Source organism: Mobula birostris, chromosome 20 (genome assembly GCF_030028105.1).
Source record: "Mobula birostris isolate sMobBir1 chromosome 20, sMobBir1.hap1, whole genome shotgun sequence".
Lineage (NCBI taxonomy): Eukaryota > Metazoa > Chordata > Chondrichthyes > Myliobatiformes > Myliobatidae > Mobula > Mobula birostris.
The window spans coordinates 20,226,461-20,241,578 of record NC_092389.1 but is presented as its reverse complement, the minus strand read 5'-3'; the positions used below and the strand labels follow the sequence as shown (position 1 = coordinate 20,241,578).

The window sequence follows — 15,118 nt, the reverse complement described above, 5'->3', positions numbered from 1 at the left end:
GAATGCACGTAGTCTTATTTTTCTGGGGAATGGGAATCAAAAACAAGAGGGCAGAGGTTCAAGGTGAGGGGGAAAGGTTTAAGAGGGACTGCAAATGTAACAACTTCACATTGAGGGTAGTCCTTACATGGAATGAGCAGCCAGAGAAAGTATGACATTTAAAAGACTTTTGGATAAGTATATGTATAGGAAAGGTTTCAATGGATATGGGCCTTGGTGAGCATGGACAAGTTGGGCTAAAGGGCCTTCTTCCGTGCCGTATTCATCTATGACTATGACTGTATTAAGGAACAAAGTAGAGCAAGTTGCATATTTTCCATAACCAGCATTCGGCTGAAGAGATTCCTGCAACAGACCATTCCCTATGCCCAGGAAGCCATTAGTAAATATGCACTGCAGCTTCATGGTTCAGACCAGGCTTCACAATAGTGCACGTGGCTGCTCAGATCACTGTTGTATGTTGTTTTCTCCTTTAGTACAGTGGCAGGTGAGATGGTGTCATCTTGTTTCAGGAACCCCTATATTCAAAGCAGAACATAAACACCACTGGTTGTTATTTGTTAATCAGAAGATAATGCTATGCCTCAGTATAACACAGAAACAAATGGAGTATCATAGATATCCCTTCCTGGAATCACATACCGGGACCAGGAACCAGAGTATATTTGCAGAGCCTACTGCTGCCGTCTAAGTGTGCAATGCCATCCTTCCAATGTACTGGTCGGTTGAGGTAATCCTGTACACAGGTATCCAGTAATCACCATTGCATCCTGCAGATCTTTACATGAAAGGGACAGGTTATCACTGCAGCCTGGACACCAGAAGGAGATGGAGCTGCATGAAGAAAGGAGAGAAGATGCTCCATAGTAGCACTAGATACCAAGAGCTCTGAGGTGGCCTCAGGAAAAGTATCTTATCTGATGCAGGACTCTGAACTCCACACCAACTACAGAACCACAATCCACAGTGCAGCCATCCAACTGCATTCTCTAATCTCATGGGTGTCACTATCACTTTGTACTGCAATAACACTGATTCAAAAGGAAAAGCATTATATGGCCTTATTAGTGGACCAAATCATCAACTCACCCTTGTCCAAGCGCTCAGTAGCACACATGCCCTTGCCCACAGTCAGTCCCAAAGCCAAGTGACTGCCTGAAGTTTCTCGACAGCTGTCATGATGGTGGAGACTCCTCTGGTAATTGGAGCTGATTTTTCTGTTCTTACGGAAAACAGATCAGATAGAATTATAGGCTTGACGCATAGGATCAGCCATGACATTAAATATCAGAACAGATCCAAAGGACTCCATGGTCAACATCTGATTTTTATTTATCATGTGTTCTGTGCAAGATCCATGTTCTTTCTCCTCCCCTGGCACTTTCTTGTGATGGATTGAATGCAGATGGTACCACAAAAAAGAAGTGCAGATACTGTAACTGTGCAAGTCTCTTGAGGTGTTTGGGGAATAGTCCTGCCATGGAAGAGGATTATAATGCAGCTGTCACTATTTGAGTTCTGAGTTTTCAGGTTGAAAATGTATGAGAAGCATGTATCATGGGTACAGTGTTAGCATGTGGAGACTACTTTGAGTCTGAAGGCTGGAGATGGTTCAGGTGTATTCAGAAAGGAAGAGAAAAGCAATACCAGCTTCACAATTCTGATGATATCATTGGACTACTTTCTGTACTGCAGCCATACTCAAGATGATAAGCCACAGACACCACCTAGTATTGAAAGATGTGATGCCTGGATCAGACCCTCTAGGGAAGCATCTGAGAGATCTGGGCCCAACTTATTTATGCAATCATGAAGAAGGCATAGGAATTTAAGGAGATTTGGTATGTCAACAAAGACTCTACCAAATGTCTACCAAAGTACTGTGGAGAGCTTTCTGACTGGCTGTGTCACGCTTGGTATGGAAGCTCCAAAGCGCAGGATTGAAAAAGGATGCAGAGGGTCGTGGACTCAGGCAGCTCCGTTATGGGCACAAGTCTCCCCACCATTAAGGACATCTTCAAAAGGCAGCATCCTTCATTATGTCCCTCACTCAGGAAATAACCTCTTCACGTTTTGACCATCAGGAAGGAGCTGTTCCTAAAACATTGGCACCTGAAGACCCACATTCAATGTTTTAGGAACAGCCCCTGCCATAAGATTTCCACGAACACTACTTTACCTTCATCTTTTGCACCATTTAAAAAAAAATATTGTCTTCAACATGCTATCGTTCCTTCCAACAATACCAAATAGGGCAGTCAAAGGATTAGGCTTAAAATTTACTTTAAAGAGTACAGAAAAAGTTTGGAATACTTCCTTCCAATATTTTCCAAGATTTGGGCACGTCCAAAACATATGAATAAATGAAGCTTCTCCATTTTTACACCTACCACAGTAGGTAGATATATCCATATAAAAATGAGATAACTTATCCTTGGTCATATAAGCCCTATGAACCACTTTAAATTGTAGGAGGGAATGACGAGCACATAAGGATGAAGTTATTAACCAATTTAAAAATCTCATTCCAAGTTTCTTCAGAAATTGAGGTCAGTAAGTCTTGTTCCCAACGATTTTTGATTTTGTTTAAAGAATCATTTCTGATTCCCAACAACATATCATAAATATTTGATATTAAGCCACTATAAAATGATTTCATATTAAGAATTTCATCTAATACGTTCTTATCAGGACTATTAGGAAATGTATATAATTGGGATCTCAGAAAATCTCTAATTTGTAAGTACCGGGAAAAATGGGTTTTTGGTAAACTATATTTAATTGACAATTGTTCGAACGAAGGAAGACTTCCACCCACAAACAGATCCCGGAAACATGTAATGCCCAATCTTTCCCATTGTTTAAAAACTACATCAGTCATAGAAAGCTTAAAAAAGTAATTTAAAAAAATGGGACTAGAAAGGGAGAATCTCAATAAACCAAGGTGTTTTCTAGATTGTATCCAAATCCTCAAAGTACTGTTGGAAGGAAAGATAACATTTTGAAGACATCTGATTTGCACATTCTGGCTTTTATCTCTCTTACGGCTAGGAGGGCGGTTTTGTTTAAATGGAAGGATGCTGTTCCGCCTAATCATGCTCAGCGGTTACGGGATGTTATGGCATGCCTAAATTTAGAAAAGATCTGTTGTTCAATTCCTGAATCTAACCATGATTTTCAAAATTTGTGGGGGCCGTTTTTAAATTATTTTCATAATCTTTGACTTGTTGTTAAAGTACAGAAGTTGGTTAATAACATATTTTATTATCTGATGAGTTTTTTTTTCTTTTTTTTTCCCCCAAACAGCTTCAACTTTGGTAGTGGGTGTAGATCTTTTTTTTTAATAAAATTGTTTACATTCTAATATATGAATTAATCTAATCTATATGAATATAGAGTAAGGAGTTGATTAATATGATTCAATAACTGGTATCTGGTATTATTATATTTTTTCTTTTGTTTTATAATATGTATTCTCTTGGCTCTGTATTCTTCTATATAGAAATCAATAAAAATATTGAAAAAGAAAAGAAAGAAAAATATTGTAACTTAGAGTATTTTTTTATCCATTGCACTCCACTGCTGCCACAAAACAACAAATTTCACAACATATGTCAGTGATAATATACCTGATTCTGATTCTGATTCAAGTCCAAGTCATTTAATTTCCTACTCAGAAGTACATGTGTGCACAGTTGCAATGAAAAATTTACTTGCAGCAGCATCACAGACACATAGCTCAGATAAGCAGCATCCTCAAGAAAATCGTACATTAAACACAATTTTAAAAGAACAAACACAATTAGAGCAAAAGTCGTTTCTCGCATTGAGTAATCAAAGTGTTGCTAGACTCTGGTGATTATGGTTGTGCCATTTGGTTCAAGAACTGAATTGAAGATATGAGTGAATACCCCAGCAAACATTCCTTTGCTTTGTACTCTTACCATGTAACCAGAATTTATCTCCATTCTTAAATCTGCTCTCAAAGGCATTTTATTTGCACTCCCCTCCCACCCAAGGCCGAGCTGCTAAAGAGGGATACAGCTAGCACAGGCAGCATACCTGGTGATTACAATCAGAAGGCTGCAGGAGCATTAGGTACAGCCTCAATATGACATAAATATTAATAAGCATGTGCAATGTGCACTCCAACACTGCCTGCACATTTGCAGGATCCATCAAACTTCTAGACCTAGATATTCTATTAAAGATTGTGGTACATGAGTCACGTTTTTTAGGAACTTGTTGATATGCCTTTATGTTAATGTTGATAGAGACGGTTAATTTCAGGAAGTCACAATGTTAATGTTTCACTTTTTACAAAACTCTATCAAAATCTGCATCTGGAATTTTGTTCCCTGCATCTAACCACAGTTCTGAATGTTAAATCAGAACTGTAACCTGGTCCAGCTACATCAAGGCTTTTTGTGGACTTTGTACTCACTATATTTTCACTCAAGTATACATGTAAAAAAAATACGCAAGGAGAAAATACACGCTGCTGTCAGGCAGAAGGTACAGAAGCTTCAGGACTCACACCAACCACCAGGCTCAGGAACTGTTATTACCCCTCAACCATCATACTCCTGAACCAGTGTGAATAACTTTACTCAACTTCACTTGCCCCATCACTGTACTGTTCCCACAACCTATGGACTTACTTTCAAGGACTCTTCATCTCATGTTCTTGATATTTATCGCGTATTTATTTATTGATTGATTGATTGTACGATTTGTTGGCTTTTGCACACTGTTTGAACACCGAAGTTGGTCCGGTCTTCCATTGATTGTGTTATGGTTATTATTCTATTATGGATTTATTGAGTATGCCCACAAGAAAATGAATCTCTGGGTTGCATATGGTGACATATACTTTGATAATAAATTTACTTTGAACTTTGAATGTATGTGGCCTGGTAGCTTCTAGCAGTTATTGGTAGCACAAGGATCGCAGAAATATTGTTGCACAGCTTTTTCAGCAGTGCTGGACCCAGTCATCCAGAACCTTACAACATCAGTCAGATTACCTTTATAAGAATACTGGTATTTGCACTCAAAAACTCTCTGATAACTCTAGGGTTAAACTCCTTGACTGAAAACCAGTATCACTATAATTTCCCTTTGATGAGCATTTTAATTTCCTTTGAACGTTGTGGCGATCTTTGGGCAAGAATCTAATGGACCGTTTGAATTATTGATGGGAGTTACAATAATGTGCTGTCATTGCTGATCACTTTGAGCTTCAGATAGTGAGAGCTGACCTTTGATGTTAGACCTGCAGTAAGATATCAATATGAAGATTGTAAAAAACATGATAATCATCATTATTAAAATCTTAAGGTACCTCTTCAGAATGTTTGCTTTGGAAAAAGCCATAATGGACAACCAAAATGAGTCTGAATTATTTCAGTTAATGATTTGTACACCTTAATTGGCCTTTGTTTTTCACAAAGGGCATTGTTAATTCAGATTTCAACACTCAGCTGCACATTTAAACATTTTTAGCATTGACAGCATTTGATATGTGAGGGCTGTTTGACGAGCTGATTGTGAAATGAATTATTGATTCAGAGCTTTTCTATTATTGCCCAGACTAAATTGTCATTTCAACACAAAGATCAAAAATAATGTGTAGGTTTGGCTTTTTGAAAAAAGATTATTTTGTCATACTTTGAAAAAAATTGCTTTAGTATGAATCATCAATATCTCTTTGGAGATGCCAAAGTCTAAATTCTCAAACAGAATCTGAATTTTATCCAGTAAGTACTAATGTGACACAATAGGTTTAAAAAAGATTGTGAAATAATTCATTAGAAAAATATAACTGATATCCAAAGTGATGATTATGGCCGAAATGCTACAATGTTAATGTTGATTCTGTCTATTAATTGGAGTCAGAGGCAAGTTCCCTTCTCCACTGTAGAGAGGATCAAAACTGAAAGAAACATCCATGTATTATCTGGAAGGAAAGAAGAGTACCTTCTCCCTGATGTTCTAGTCAATGGCTTCAACTAACATCTCTAAAAAGATGTGGTCTGGTCTTTATCTCATTGCCAATTGTGTGACCTTCCTGGACATGCCAGCTTCTTAAATTCACTTTTCAGTGTCGATGCATGCTTAGCAGAGCCAACATGTACTACATTTTCTAAGGTACTAAGGTAAGCTACAAAATAAAGCTTACACTCTCAAATGACCTCTGCAGAGTGCACAAACAAAATGGACAGGCAAAGAGGTACAGTCGACGTTTTGGGCCAAGACCCTTCGTCAGGACTAACTGAAGGAAGAGCTAGTAAGAGATTTGAAAGTGGGAGGGGGAGGGGAAGATCCAAAATGATAGGAGAAGATCCAAAATGATAGGAGAAGACAGGAGGGGGAGGGATGGAGCCAAGAGCTGGACAGGTGATTGGCAAAGGGGATACGAGAGGATCATGGGACAGGAGGACCAGGGAGAAAGAAAAGGGGGAGGGGGGGAAAAACCCAGAGGATGGGCAAGGGGTATAGTAAGAGGGACAGAGGGAGAAAAAGGAGAGAGAGAAAAAGAATGTGTGTATATAAATAAATAACGGATGGGGTACAAGGGGGAGGTGGGGCATTAGCAGAAGTTAGAGAAGTCAGTGTGCATGCAATCAGGTTGGAGGCTACCCAGACGGAATATAAGGTGTTGTTCCTCCAACCAGAGTGTAGCTTCATCTTTACAGTAGAGGAGGCCGTGGATGGACATATCAGAATGGGAATGGGATGTGGAATTAAAATGTGTGGCCACTGGGAGATCCTGCTTTCTCTTAATATATTTATTTATATACACACATTCTTTCTCTCTCTCTCCTTTTTCTCCCTCTGTCCCTCTCACTATACCCCTTGCCCATCCTCTGGGTTTTCCCCCTTCCCCCTTTTTCTTCTCCCCGGGCCTCCTGTCCCATGATCCTCTCATATCTCCTTTTGCCAATCACCTGTCCAGCTCTTGGCTCCATCCCTCCCCCTCCTGTCTTCTCCTATCATTTTGGATCTTCTCCTCCCCCTCCCACTTTCAAATCTCTTACTAGCTCTTCCTTCAGTTAGTCCTGACAAAGGGTCTCGGCCTGAAACGTCGACTGTACCTCTTCCTAGAGATGCTGCCTGGCCTGCTGCATTCACCAGCAACTTTGATGTGTGTTGCTTGAATTTCCAGCATCTGCAGAATTCCTCATGTGGACAGGCTAAGAATCCAGAAGAGAAGAAGTCACAGAGAGATTTCAGGGGGATGAGATAGGTGAAGTGAATGGATGCAGACAAGGCAAGTGGAATCTAATGCGGGAAAAAGTCATCCATGTTAGTATAAAAATAGAATTGATGGGAGGTGTTGGAGTTCAAAAGGGATCTGAGAATGCAGTTTGGAAGGCAAACAAATTTATTGCAAATGGATTTGAGTGCATCTTGCTTCAGTTATGTTGGGTTCACAATAAGAATGCAGGTTTATTTCTCTCTTCCTGAACAAGGATACACATAATTGTGAGACTGTTGGAAGAATGATATTTTTGACTCTTGGAATTCTTGGTGAATTTATCATATGAGGGGAGATCAAGCAGACTCAAACTATACTCTTCTACTTTTGAAGAAGGAGAGATAATCTCATTAAAATGCACAAAGATCTTACAGGTTTGGCAGAAATAGATGTAAGGGGTTTCTTCTTTTACGTTGCTGCGTAATCTAATTAAAATGGCTTCTTTGTTATGTTATAATTGAAATGGATTCTTTGTTATGTTAACTGCTGAGAAAGTCCTCCCACTAGCTGTTTGTTTGGATTATGTTATTGATAAGAAGATGTTACGAACCAATTGGGATAGATGTTATTCTTTCTGTGTGTCTGTAAGATATTGTGATGCGCGGGTTTTTGGGCAGAAGGCAGGAGAGAGAGACAGAGGATGGACAAGGTGCTGTGAGTCCACTAACGGGGTCGGACCCCGAGCAGGAGTCCGAGGCCCATGGTGTTCGGCGAGGAGAGGAGACGGAGACGGACTTGTGTGGAGAGTCTGGTCGACCACCGTTATTGGTCCCAGGCGGCAGGTCGAGGTGGTCCGAGGTGATCGCAGGGTGAAGAAGGAGGGTCCCAAGCTCCAACTGTTTGTGCACGAAGAGATTGAACTTTGATAAGTATGGCGCCTTTTATTTTCCTTTCATATTTTATCTCTATAAATTATATAGTTCCAGGAATATCTATAAACTGTAATTCATTTAATCATATCTGGTGTATTGTCTGTTATTTGGGCGGGGTGGGGTACATCACACAGCATCCACACGAACTAATTACCCAGTTTGGCGGGGCCGAGGGCTGTTTCCCTAGGCAACAGCGAGCTGAGCGACCCTGAGGCTTACCACGGAGGCTACATAGATATTGATGATGTTTCTCTGGTGGGGGTGCCTGGTAGCAGAGGTGACATTCAAGATAAGGTACTGGCCGTTCAGTTCAGATATGAGAAGAAAATTCTTCAACCAGAGCTGGTAAATCTTTGAAATTGTTGCTGAAGCAGAGCGTAGGGGCTCAGTGACTGACTATATTTGAGGCACAACTTGACCAACTTTTGGATATTGAGAAAGTGAACGAATATGAGATTTGTGTAGAAAAGTGACATTGAAGTGAAAGGTTTTATTGGAAGGCAGAACTGCCACAAGGGGTTCAATTGTCTTCTCTTGCTTCCATTCCTTCTTATATTTCTACAACTGAAGATTAGACTATTGCTGCAGCATGAATTTTGTGAAAATAGCTGTATTGTCAGTTTAATATCCTGAGACTAATGATATAGAGAATGCCAATTTAGCAAATGAGTACTTCAAACTCAGAAAGTTAATCTGGAGTAAAACAAACCTACCCTCCCTATTTCAGGAATTTTGTTAAAAAAAAAGACATCTGGTTCACAAAGATCTTAAAGGAAGGAAATCTAATCTGATTTGTGATTGAATTGGAAACACCACAATATTGGAACTGGATAATTTAAATCACTAATACATGTCATTAAATAAATGCAATTACATTAGTAATTACATAATAATTAACTTAATAATAAAGAAATAATTAAAAGGATCCTCTTCTCCAGAAGCTACACTGCTTCACATACATCACCCAAAGGCTTCCCTTCGCCCTCACCTCCACCCCACAGTTTGGTTCTGATTTCATCTGCCATTCACCTCTTCTCTAATGGTTCATTTTTCTTACTTCAAAGACTCCAATTCTGGTAGCCCTTTATGTTATTGCTTATCACCTACGGGCATCTGTCTCCAGCTCAACCCTCTCCTGCCCCACCTTGCTCCATCCATCATTCACCTACCTCTGTCTCCCAACTCCATCCCTTTCTTTCCATATCTACTTGACCTGCCTGTCATGTTTCACCCCTCATCAGTCCCCCAATTACCTCAGGTTCCTGTCTTGCATCTCCATCTCTTCTTTATTCTGGCTATCTCCCCTCTCTACACTCGATGCACTCAACCTGAACCATCAATATTTCCTTTTCCCTGGAGATGTTGCTTGACTGCTGATTTCCTCCAGCAGGTTATTTGTTGCACCATATTCCAGCATCTGGAGTAACTTGTATCTCCAGTTCTCCTGTTCATTTTAATCCACCAGATTTGACCTAATGGATATTCAGCATTTTTCCTAGTCTGAGAAGTGGGAAATACTCAATGGCCTTGGACAAGGCACAGGGTAGAAGATGCTTTTGCATTCCTCAGACAGAGCTAAAAGGAACATAGAACAATTGGGCATGAGAGGGAGTCCTTTGGCCCACAATGTGCCAGATTAATTTAGCTAATTACTGTACACCTAATCCCTTCTTCCTGCACAGAGTCCCTCCTTTCCCTGCATATTCATGTGCCTAAAAGCATCTTATTGTATTTGACTACACCACCCATTATTCTCTGTGTAAAATTCTTGCTCCACATTTTTCCTTTGAACTTACTCCCTCTCACCTTAAGTGCCTGCCCTCTAATAGTATACTCTTCATCCTAGAACATAGATACCAGCTGTGCTTCTGCCTATTATAAACCTCTATCAGGGCTTCTCTTAGCCTCCACAGCTGCAGAGAAAACAACACAAGCTCGTCCAGTCTCCGTATAGAGCACATGCCCTCTAATCCAGGTAGCATCCTGGGAAATTTCATCTCACCCTCTCCAAGGCCTCCACATCTTTCCTATAGTGTGGCAGCCAGAATTGAGTGCAACAGGAACTGAATGTTATGCGGCTAAATTTTAGAGTTAGTCAAGGGATCAGGCTGGAACCTCTGGACCAGAATTATTTCACTTCATTAATTAATTGGCTCTTTGCCCACCTCATTGCATATTGCTGAATATTGTTTCATTATTTGGCTCAAAATATTATACAATAAAGTATTCTGCAGATACTGCGCTGCATTTGTAACCTCTGTTCCTGACCAGAATAAATGAATGCTGTGTGTGGAGCTCTATTTAGCCACAGAATGAAGTAATTCAGATTATAAATTTACAGCTTCTCTGTTAAATTTCTACAGATATGACCCTTCTGTCATTGCTTAAAGACATTTATTGAAGAAGCACGTTCATTAGGAGATTTTGATTTTGATTACAGCAGACTATTTAGTCACATAATCATTGCTATCTTTTCAATAGTGAAAGAGCTTTAACTATGAATTAAGGATTTGAGAGGGCCAAAATGATTTTTATCAAAAATTCTCATTTTTTGAATATTTGGTTCAATTAGCTGGTTGAATTGAATCCCATATTCCAATTTGATCCTTCGAGCACTTTTGAAGCAAAAGCTGAAGAGAAAATTCAAACATTTATCCAGCAAATGGTGTATCTGCACACATTCCTTTATTATCTCAAAATAAGATGTTCTTAGTTACTGTATATTTCAGTAAAAATACCATTAGATTTCTCAGTCAGTTGGCTACCCTATTAATAGTTTAATCATCAAAAAAAACATTTTTCACATTTCTCCATCAAATGGAAGGAATTTGAGACATTGGCTGTTCCATCTCTTTTATAATTCTACTAGAAAAGAGAAAATTTAAAAGGAGGCTTTTCAGCCCATTGAATATTTGCTGGCTGTTAGAGCAATTCCACCAATCCCAATCCCCCACTTCTTTCCTAGTAATTGGAGAGGCTGGGTCTGTTTGCCCTGGAGCAGAAGAGGTTGAGAGAGGATATGACTGAGGTATTTAACAATCTGAGGGGTAAAGGTAGCATAGACTGCACAAATTATTCTCCATGTTAGAGCTGGATTAATGTAGTGAGCATAGATTTAGGGGAAGAATGATGATATTTTGATCGGACATGAGGAGAACTTTATTCACCCAAAGGAAGGCGATTACTTGGAATGCATTGCCTGAGAATGTGTGTTAACCTGCAGGACATTTTACTGTCATTCCACCAACACATCACCATGACCACTGGGGCAGGGTTCCAAACCCTTTTTTATGCTAGGGACCCCTACCATTAACTGAGGCGTCTATGGACCCCAGCTTGAGAACTACTGCACCAGGGGAACAAATAGATTGGACCATGTTTATACGAACAGACGTGGTACTTACAAAGCCCACACACGGCCTCATCTTGGTCTCTCTAACCACATCTCCATAATGTTAATCCCAGCATACTGACTGCTGCAGAAAATGGAAAACCAGACAAGAGGATGGGTCATCACTGTATGGACTAATGAGGCAATCTCTGTGATTGTGCAATGCCTGAAAAAAATAGGGCTTTGCATTCCAATATGAACCAGTCTGCTGGAGAAAGAAACCTATTCCCTCACAGTCTAGATAGTGAATGAAAGCTGAATTGCGTTGAAAAGAGACAACGTTCTGGTCACGTTCCCACATGCAAGCTTTTTGCAAGAATCTTCATTATTAATCAGTGCAAAAAGAACTTTGTGAAAATCATCAGGCAAGATCATAATTTGTTCCACATATAGACTGAATTTGATAATGTATGAAATCTTTTGAGAATATTTGCCCTGCGTTGGAAGTTTAGGATGGATGGCCTATTTTAATAGATTGTGCTGCAAAATATTGCGACAGGAATGCTTTGGGGAGCAGCACATGTAGATTTTACTGTCAAAGTTTTTTGACATTCTGATTATATTCTGTTCCTTGTGTTCTAGAATATGAAACTCTTGGTTTCAAGCTGATTTTTTTTTCCCTCTGAAAACCCATTTCATCTTTTCCCGGACTTACTGATTATGAATATCTGGTAATCTCAATACATTGACACCAAATTTCTTTCACGGTCATTTGATTCAACCCTCAGGGTGTAGAAGCATGTGATAATGTAAAATAGCATTGATTGCATTGAATTCCACCTTCAATTCAGCCCCACTGGTATCATGACATCATGGACTCTAGCCTGTGCCTCCTGCTCATAATTTGTGAGACGCCAGTGGTTCCACTTAACTTTGCAGTCACACATAGCTCCTTAAAGAGCTTTGCAACTCTGGGTATTTTGGAAGGTGGTGAGGGCCAAGGATGCTCATGATGGGTACAGCATTTCTTCTGGACTGCCCTGATAGCCTTTTCAATTTTCCAAGATTTAGACATGTACATAAAAAATGCGCTGTGGCCTGTTTCCCCGTTATTCAATGTAGGAATATTAACAAGCACAGTTTTTAATTAAAATAATTCAAAATAAAGGAAATGCAAGCAAATAACCTTCATTGTGAAGATCAAATGAATGTGACCATGTTAGATGTGCTGACCGTGGCATATGTAAAGTTGTGGAGCCAGATACAAAGAATATTTGACCTCTCATTTCACTGTTATGGAACACATGCTTCATGGGCTCTGTATGTGGAAGCTCAATAGGTCTTGATTTCTTAACTGCAGTTTGCCAGAGCCTTTCCAGAAGCCATCAATGAGCTCTTGGTGTGGCTTTCTCTACATCAGTGAGACACAACGTAGATTGGAGGACTGCTTCATCGAGCACCTTCGCTCTGCTGTAAAAGGCAGGGTCTCCCGATAGCTACTCATTTCATTTTGACTTCCCATTCTCACACCATCATATCTGTCTGTGGCCTCCTCTACTGCCATGATGAGGCCATACTCAGGTTGGAGGAGCAACACCTCATATTCCTTTTTGGTACCTTCTAACGGCATAGCATGAAAATCAGTGCTCTAATGTCCAGTGATTATGCCCTCGTCCTACTTTCTCTCTTTCTTCATTCCCCATTCTGGTTCGCCTTCCACACCTTTTCTTCTCCTCACCTCATTAGCCTCTTGGATTATTTCTTCTTCAGCCCTTTACCTCTTCCATCTCATACTTCTCAGCTTCTTACCATCCCCTCTCCCACATACCTATTTACCTGCCCCCTCTCCTGGTCTTGACTATCACCTGCCAGTTTATACAAAGTTCAAAGTACATTTATTATCAAAGTACATATATGTCACCAGATACAATCCTGAGATTTGTCTTCTAATGGGCATACTTGATAAATACAATAACCACAATTGAATCAATTAGATTATGAGGACACTCAGTCCTCATTTATTGTCATTTAGAAATGCATGCATTAAGAAATGATACAATGTTTCTCCAGAGTGATATCACAGAAAAACAGGACAAACCAAAGACTAACACTGACAGAACCACATAATTATAACATATAGTTACAGCAGAACAAAGCAATACCATAATTTGACAAAGAGCAGACCATGGGCATGGTAAAAAAAAAAAGTCTCAAAGTCCTGATCGACTCCCGAGTCCCCGATAGCAGGCGGCAAAAGGGAGAAACTCCCTGCCATAAAGCTCCAGGCACCGACAACTGCCGATGCATTGGAAGCATCCGACACAGCCGACACTGAGTCCGTCCATCTGAAAACTTAGAGTCTCCGACCAGCCCCTCCGATACAGCCTCCCAAGCACCATCCTCTGCTGAGCGCCTTCGACCTCGCCCTGGCCGCCGAAACGAGCAAAGCAGAGGATTCGGGTTCTTCTCCGGAGATTCCGGACTACACAGTGGCAGCGAAGCGGGCATTTCAAAAGTTTCTCCAGATATTCCTCTGTAGTCTCACATCTGTCTCCATCAAATCAGAATTGTGCACGGTACCCTACTTGACACATAACAGATATCATTCACCGGAATGGCTGCACGCGCTGCGTTGCGCCACCATCTTCTCCTCCTCCTCAATGGAATACTGCGCCCAACGGAGAGGACAACCAGTGTGCAAAGAACAGCATGCTGCGCAAATAGAAAGAATAAGCAAACAAACAAACAAACAAACAAATAAATAAATAAGCAATAAATATTGAGAACAAGAAATGAAGAGTCCTTGAAAGTGAGTCCATAGGTTGTGGGAACAGTTCACTGATAGGGCGAGTGAAGTTATCCCCTTTGGTTCCAGAGTCCGATGGTTGAGGTGTAATAACTGTTCCTGAACCTGGTGGTGTGGGTCCTGAGGCTCCTATACCTCCTTCCTGATGGCATCAGTGAGCAGAGAGCATGACCTGGATGGTGGGGGTCCCTGATGATGGATGCTGCTTTCCTGCAACAATGCTTCATGGTGGTGAGGGCTTTTGCCGTGATGGACTAGACAGTATTCACTACTTTTTGTTGGAGTTTCCAGTAAAGGCATTGCTGTTTCCATACCAGGTAGTGATGCAGCCAGCACCACACATATATAGAAGTATGTCAGAATTTTAAATAAGATACTGAATTTTCGCACATTCCTAAGGAAACAGAGGCTCTGCGATGCTTTCTTCGTAATTGCACTTACATGATGGGCCAGGACAGCTCTACGGAAATAATAATACCTAGGAATTTAAAGATGCTGACCCTCTCCACCTCTGATCCCCTGATGAGGACTGGCTCATGGACCTCTGGTTTTCTCCTCCTGAAATCAATAATTGTCTCCTTGGTCTTGCTGACATAGCTGACATTGTTGTGCCACCTGTCAGCCAGATTTTCAATCTTCCCTTATATTTGGTTCGTCATCATTTTTGATTCGGCCTATGACAGTGGTATCATCTGCAAACTTAAGTATGGCATTGGAGCTACGTTTAGCCACACTGTTGAATGTGTAAAGTGAGTAGCCCAGGGGGTGCGTACAGCCTTATGCTGATGGAATTTGTAGAGGAAATGTTGTTGTCGATTCAAATTAACTGGGGTCTGCAAGTGCGGAAA

General features: G+C 40.5%; 1 protein-coding gene across 5 annotated transcripts in view; it reads left to right on the top strand.

Moving 5' to 3' along the window:
- The window catches only part of opcml (opioid binding protein/cell adhesion molecule-like), a 1,007,280-nt gene that overhangs the window by 941,654 nt on the left and 50,508 nt on the right, over positions 1–15,118 (top strand). The gene's annotated exons all lie outside the window — the stretch shown is intronic.